Here is an 8,453-nt window from a genome sequence, read left to right on the forward strand (position 1 = left end):
TCCTGGCTATTGTAAATAGTGCTGTAATGTACATTGTGGTGAATGTATCTTTTTGAATTATGGTTTTCTCCAGATATATGCCCAGGATTGGGATTGCTAGATCATATGGTAGCTCTATTTTCAGTTTTTTAAGGAACTTCCCTACTGCTCTCCATAGTGGCTGTACCAGTTCGCACCCCCACCAAAAGTGTTCCCTCCTTCCTCAGTCTCCACTGTAGCCAGTCCAGCACCTCCCCGCACCGCCCTCTGGCTGCACCACTCTGAATTGTTTAGAAGCCAGCTTTTATTTGGAGACATTTTGATCCAGAAAGAACCAAACCATTGCTTTCCCTGCTGACCTCAGTCCTTATTCACTGAAGCAGTGGGAGGAGGTCATGTTCACTTATCTTTTGCGAGGGGAAAAAGAAAAGGTGATGTGTATATTTACACCGTAGATGCCAGCCCACCATTGGCTCATTCTATAGAATCCACAAAACACAGATTTTGTGCACACGTCCAATCACAGCTGTGTGCAGGTGCCTGGTGCCCAGCAGCGAGTTGTCTCTGTCTCTGCCCTCCTTTCAGCAAACCCTTAGGTACACAGGCTTTCCAAATGGACCAGTCCACAGGGTAAAGATTCACTAGGAAGCCTTGACCTTGCCTTCCTTCAAAGGCATGTGTATTTGCACACTGAATTCCCACCAACTCTTCCTGCTCACAGGTCTTTCATAAAATGGGGAGTCCCCTTGCAGGAAGACCTTATGTGGGGACATCTCCACAAGTCACCATCCCCAGAGTGAACTGGAAATCAAAGTCTCCACTTAATTGTTTTGTCCTCATTTTCCTTTGCTGGTCAAAAAGAAAAATCTTGTCTCACCATGGAGTCCTCCTTTATTTCTACCTTGGATTCAGCATGATTAGAAACTCTGGATTTAAAAAAAATAAAAATAAAAATAAACCCTTTCCAGCACCCTTTTTCCACACCCTTTCCAGCATTTATTGTTTGTAAGTTTTTTGATGATGACCACTCTGACCTGTGTGAGGTGATACCTCATTGTAGTTTTGATTTGCATTTCTTTAATAATTAGTGATGTTGAGCACCTTTTTATGTGTTTCTTGGCCATCTGTATGTCTTCTTTGGAGAAAGGTCTATTTAGATCTTCCATCCATTTTCTATTTCTGTTTTTCTTTTTTTTTTTTTTTATATTGAGCTACATGAACGCTTTGATTATTTTGGAGATTAATACCTTGTCGGTCACTTTGTTTGCAAATATTTTCTCCCATTTTGAAGGTTTTCTTTTTTTTAATTTATGGTTTCCCTTGTGGTACAGAAGTTCTAAGCTTAATTAGGTCTCACTTGTTTATTATTTTTAAAATTTTCATTACTCTAAGGAGGTGGATCAAAAAAGATTGTACTGTGATTTATGCCAGAGTGTTCTCCCTATGTTTTCCTTTAAAAGTTTTATAGTATCTGGACTTAACTTTAGGTTTTAAATCCATTTTCAATTTATTTTTGTGTATGGTGTTAGGGTGTGTTCTAATTTCATTATTTTACATATAGCTGTCCAGTTTTCCTAGCACCACTTATTGAAGAGACTGTCTTTTCTTCATTGTATATTCTTGCCTTCTTTGTCATAGATTAGCTGACCAAAAGTGCAAAGGTTTATTTCTGGACTTTTTATCCTCTTCCATTGATCTATATTTCTGTTTCTGTGTGTAACATACTGTTTTGATGACTGTAGTTTTGTAGTATAGTCTGAAGACAAGAAGCCAGATTCCTCCAGCTCTGTTTTTCTTTCTCAAGGTTGCTTTGGCTATTTGGGGTCTTGGTGTCTGCATAAAAATTTTAAGATTTTTTGTTCTAATTCTGTGAAAAATACCATTGGTAATTTGATAGGGATTGCATTGATTCTGTAGATTGTTTTGGGTAGTATAGTCATTTTCACAATACTGATTCTTCCAATCCAAGAACATGGTATATTTCTCCATCTGTTTGTGCCATCTTCGATATCCTTCATCAGTATCTTATAGTTTTCTGAGTATAGGTTTTTGCTTCCTTAGGTAGGTTTATTCCTAGGTATTTTACTCTTTATGATTCCATGATAAATAGCATTGTTTCCTTAATCTTTCTTTCTGATCTTTCATTGTTAGTGTATAAGTATGCTAGAGATTTCTGTGTATTAATTTTGTATCCTACAACTTTACCAAATTCATTGATGAGCTCTAGTAGTTTTCTGGTAGCATTTTAGGATTTTCTACTTATAGTAACATGTCATCTGCAAATAGTGACAATTTTACTCCCTCTTTTACAATTTGAATTCCTTTTATTTATTTTTCTTCTTTGATAGCCATGGCTAGGGCTTCCAAAACTATGTTGAATAAAAGTGGCAAAAGTGGATGTCCTTGTCTTGTTCCTGATCTTAGAAGAAATGCTTTCAGCTTTTCACCATTGAGCATGATGTTAGCTCTAGGTTTTTTGTATGTGCTCTTTATTATGTTGAGGTAGGTCCCCACTAAACCCACTTTCTGGAGAGCTTTTATCATAAATTGGTATTGAACTTTGTCAAAAGCTTTTGCTGCATCTATTGAGATGATCATATGGCTTTTATCCTTCAGTTTGTTAATGTGGTGTATCACATCGATTGACTTACATATATTGAAATATCCTTGAATCCATGGAATAAATCTCACTTAATCAGGGTGTATGATCCTTTTAATGTGTTGTTGGATTCACTTTGCTGGTATTTTGTTGAGAATTTTTGTATCTACGTTCATCAGTGATATTGGCCTGTAATTTTCTTTTTTGTGATATCTTTGTCTGCTTTTGATATCAAGGTGATATTGTCCTCATAGAATGAGCTTGGGAGTGTTCCTTCCTCTGCAATTTTTTGGGAGAGATTCAGAAGGGTAGGTGTTAACCCTTCGCTAAATGTTTAATAGAATTCACCTGTGAAGCCATCTCATCCTGGACTTTTGTTTGTTGGGTGTTTTTTTGTTTTGTTTTGTTTTGGTTTGTTTTTTTTTGTGGTACATGGGCCTCTCACTGTTGTGGCCTCTCCTGTTGTGGAGCACAGGCTCCGGATGTGCAGGCTCAGCAGCCACAGGCTCCAGACGTTCAGGCTCAGCCACCATGGCTCATGGGCCCAGCCACTCCACAGCATGTGGGATATTCCTGGACAGGGCATGAGCCTGTGTCCCCAGCACTGGCAGGCAGACTCTCAACCACTGCACCACCAGGGAAGCCCTGTTGGATGTTTTTTGATCACAGTTTTAATTTCAGTGCTTGTGATTGGTCTGTTCATATTTTCTACATCTTCCTGGTTCAGTCTTGGGAGAGTGTTCCTATCTAAGAATTTGCTCATTTCTTCTAGGTTCTCCATTTTCTTGTCATATAGTTGCTTGTAGTAATCTATTATGATCCTATCCTTTGTATTTCTGTAGTGTCTGTTGTAACTTCTTTTTCATTTCTAATTTTATTGATTTGAATCTTCTCTCTTTTTTCTTGATGAGTCTGGCTAAAGGTTTACAAATTTTGCTTATCTTCTGAAAGAACCAGATTTTAGTTTCATTGATCTTTGCTACTGCTTTCTTCAGGAATGTAATGTTTTAAAATAACTTTGCAAGAACAGTTTACAGTTCATATTTAGTTAAACATACACCTACTCTATGACAAAGAAATTACACTCCAAGATGTTTACCCAAGAAAAGTGAAAACATATGTCTATAAAAGGACAGAAATATTCTTTGCAGCTTTATTCTTAAGGCTTCACACAGTAAATGTCCAGCTCCACAATGAAAAATTGTCCACCAAGCAGAAAATGGATAAACAAGAGTGATATAATCAAACATGGACTTCTATACTGCAGCAGATAGATTTTTCAAGTAAGACATGCATAACCAATGAATCTCAACATATGTTGAGGGAAAGAAGCCAGATATGAAGAATATATATTGTATAATTCCATTCAGATGGAATTAAGAAGAAGCAAAATTAAACTCTAGTGCTACAAATCAGAATCTTGGTTACTTTGGAGTGGGAGGGTATTGATGTAAATTTACACAGGAGAATTAGCCAGAGTGACTGCAATATTTTATATCTTAATTGAGGTGGTGGTTACATGGATAGGCAATGAGTTTTATGACTCATAATACTGTATGTAAATTTTTCACCAATAAAAGTAGTGTTTCTTCATGTGCCTATAAAACTCTTATCTTTATTTAACAAGTTAAAAGCTTAGAGTTTCAGAAATCATATCTTATTGCTTTCTATCTCTTGATTTACATGGTTAAAGGCAATATAGAAACATACCATAGAAACACACCTTTCTTCTTTGGCTTGTTTGGCTTTTCTTATGGTTTAAATATTAATTTTCTTTGATTATTTAGGTCCAATTAGTCTATCTTTTTTGCCTATGGCACAATAATTTAAAATTTTTCATTTCTGACATGTATGAGTATCAATCTATGTGAGTTACCTCCACTATACTCAATGTTTTTCCTTATATTAGTAACTTGCTCTAATACCCAAGAGTCTCTGTCCAACCCTTAATATGAAACATTTTCAGGGAAAGTCATTAACACCTTCTACTGATTGCTAAGACTTGATAAATTTCTGAGATGATCTGGACTCAAGGATGAAATAGAACATTCAGCCTGGGCTCCATTATTTGTTGGTGTCTCAAAGTAGCCTTTCAGTCTTTGGCATGGTAGTCAGTGTGATTAGAAGAAGCCCTTGTAGCCTTGTAATTTTCATTTCTCTTTTACATGACATGTTTCTACCTCTTAACCCCCTTATGTACAATTATTTTTACCATGTCATATCCGCTATTTCCTGAGACTCATAAAATGGCATACTTTTTCAAATTGTTAGCACTGCACTGACTTCTTTACTTTAGTAAACAAATATTTGGTGAATGTCTACTCTGTCTATTATAATGCCAGCAAATGAGACACAAAAGGGGTTTGCCTTAAAAGTGCAGTTTTCTCCTGGCCCTCGGCTTTGTCCTTAAGAATATGCTTCTGCCATGAGAACTCTGTAACCCTTCAGTTCCCTTCCTTTTCCCCCAGTCTTTTTTTTTTTTTTCTGAAATGATTGACATACATCACAGAAGTTTAAGGTGCACAACATGATGGTTTCATTTACTTATTCAATATATTGTGAAGTGATTACCACAATAGGTTTAGTTTACATCCATCTTCTCATACAGATAAAATAAAAAATAAAACATTCTCCTTGTGATGAGAACTTTTAGCCTCTACTCTCTTATGCAGTTGCCTTATTTTAATGTTTCATAATCATAAACTAATCCCTTGGCCTTTGTGCTGAGCATATGTGCCTAACTTCTGATGCCCAACTCATCCTGCACAGGGGCCAAAACAGATCTGCCAAGACACCCAATTTCTGACAACAAAACCATGCCTGGCCACCACCAGTTTATCCAAATATTCTTCATCTCTCTCTTTTCATGGAACAACTTACCTAAATATTATAGATTGTTTTCCTTATCTCATCAAACGTAGCTTCCTGAGATCTTATTTATCATATTATACCATTTTTAATTTATTTTATAGCATTACAATTTTTAATATTCTCCTATATATAAATGTGTCTTCCTTCACTAGTTCATGAGCTACATCAGAACAAGTTTTTTTTTTTTTTTTAATTTTTTGTTCCTGTCTTATTCACTAGAATAATGGATAGGCAAAGAATGGGGACTAAGTAAATATTTATTAAATTATTTTTTTAAAAATTTAGTGCTACCACAAAAATATTACTTGAAGAAACAAGAGACTTTTATCTTTCTGAGTTTCAGTTTCTTAAAATATCAAATGGGAATAATAAAAATAACTGTACATAGAGTGGATATAAATAGGAAACATAACATGGAAAAGTGAACTTAAAGTTATAAAATTTCTAACATGCTTTATTTTAAGTTACTTTCCAGGCCACATTTGAAGAGCATATAAGTTCAGGTGTAAACATGAAGTTGATACAAGGCAATTAAAAATACAAAAATTTAAAAATATTAATAATATTTTAATATTCCATTACACTACATAGGTACAAGATTAAAATAAAGTATACTTCCAAATGTGGAAGAATTTCACTTATTTAGGTCCAGTACCCAAGTCCTGGGGCAACATCAAAAGTTGGAAAAATGTAGAAACCTGTTGAGTTTTCTGAGGTCTAGTTGTCAAGTTCCAAATAAATAGAGCCTAGATCTAGTACAACTTCCCCTGACTGACCGCAGGAGGCTGTGCCCAGGGTGAGGGCAGGTGAGGCCTTCTGGTGCAAGGGACGATAGGCAGAGGTCTTCAGATGTGAGGAAAGCAAGAATAGGTTTTCAAGATAATTAAACTACTTTGAATAAAACGGGTTCTAGTCATTAACTACTGCAAATATCCTTTCACCTTCCTCTTTTCTATTTTCTGTGGCTTTTTAGGCATTTTCATGTTACTCCTTGCAATATTCCACCCAAGATAGGCCTGAGTCTTAAAATGATGCTCTGTCTTAATACCAGTATCTCATTACTCAGCAATCAGAAAACTCTAGGAGAAAATAACCTAATATATTAATTAGTATTCAGTTGCGGGTGACTAACAGTTACTGTCTTTAGTTCCATCCTGTCTTCTTCCCTGGGGGGGAAAAATGTATCTGCTAACTCAGGTGAATCAATTATAAAATTTCAGATGATAAAAGAAACAGATGTGAAAGAAACTAGTAGAAAGGGAAACTCACAATTAAAACTTACTAACAAGTCTTTCGCAGACTTAGGCAGGTTTATTCCTAGGTATTTTATTCTTTTTGTTGCAATGGTAAATGGGAGTGTTTCCTTAATTTCTCTTTCTGATTTTTTGTTGGTGGTGTATAGGAATGCCAGATATTTCTGTGCATTAATTTTGTATCCTACAACCTTACCAAATCCATTGATTAGCTATAGAAGTTTTCTGGTGACATCTTTAGGATTTTCTGTATATAGTATCATGTCATCAGCAAACATGACAGTTTTACTTCATCTTTTCCAATTTGGATTCCTTTTATTTCTTTTTCTTCCCTGATTGCTGTGGCTAGGACTTCCAAAACTAAGTTGAAGAAGGGTGGTGAGACTTGACATTCTTGTCTTGTTCCTGATTTAGTGGAAATGATTTCATATTTTCATGGTTGAGTATAATGCTTGCTGTGGGTTTGTCATATATGGCCTTTACTATGTTGAGGTAGTTTCCCTATATGCCCATTTTCTGGAGAGTTTTTGTCATAAATGGGGTTGAATTTTGTCAAAAGCTTTTTCTGTATCTATTGAGATGGTCATATGGATTTTATTCCTTAATATGTTAATGTGGCATATCACAATGATTGATTTGCATATATTGAAGAATCCTTGCATCTCTGGGATAAATCCCACTTGATCAATGTGTATGATCCTTTTAATGTGCTGTTGGATTGTTTGCTAGTATTGTGTTCAGGATTTTTGCATCTATATTCATCAGTGATATTGGTCTATAATTTTCTTTTTTAGTGATATCTTTCTGCTATTGGTATCAGGGTGATAGTGGCTTCATAGAATGAATTTGGGAGTTTCCCCCTCTGAAAATTTTTGTAAGCATTTGAGAAGGATGGATGTTAGCTATTTTCTAAATGTTTGATAGAATTTGCCTGTGAAGCCATCTGGTCCTGGACTTTTGTTTGTTGGAAGATTTTAAATTACTGTTTCAATTTCATTACTTGTGATAGGTCTGTTTATATTTTCTAATTCTTCCTGGTCCAGTCTTGGAAAATTGTACCTTTCCAAGAATTTGTCCATTTCTTCATGGTTTTCCATTTTATTGGCATATAGTTTTTTGTAGTAGTCTCTTATACTTCTTTGTATTTCTGCAGTGTCAGTTATGATTTCTCCTTTTTCACTTCTAACTTTACTGATTTGTGTCCTCTCCCTTTTTATTTATTGATAAGGATGGCTAAGGGTTTATAAATTTTGTTTATCTTCTCAAAAAACCTGCCTAAGGAGGTGAAAGACTTGTACTCAGAAAACTATAAGACACTGATGAAAGAAATTAAAAATGATACCAACAGATGGAAATATCTACCATGTTCTTGGATTGGAAGACACAAAATTGTGAAAATGACTATATTACCCAAAGCAATCTACAGATTTAGTGCAATCCCTATCAAACTACCAATGGCATTCTTCACAGTATTAGAACAAAATCTTTTACAATTCATATGGAAACACAAAAGACCTCAGATAGCCAAAGCAATCTTTAGAAAGAAAAAGGGAGTTGGAGGAATCAGGCTCTCCAGCTTCAAAATATACCACAAAGCTACAGTAATCAAGACAGTATTGTACTGACCCCAAAACAGAAATATAGATCAATGGTACAGGAAAGAATGCCGAGAGATAAACCCATGCACATATGGGAACCTAATTTATGACAAAGGAGGCAAGAACATACAATGGAGAAAAGACAGCCTCTTC

Source organism: Monodon monoceros, unplaced genomic scaffold (genome assembly GCF_005190385.1).
Source record: "Monodon monoceros isolate NGI ecotype Baffin Bay Population unplaced genomic scaffold, NGI_Narwhal_1 Super_Scaffold_9, whole genome shotgun sequence".
In the NCBI taxonomy this organism is placed as follows: domain Eukaryota; kingdom Metazoa; phylum Chordata; class Mammalia; order Artiodactyla; family Monodontidae; genus Monodon; species Monodon monoceros.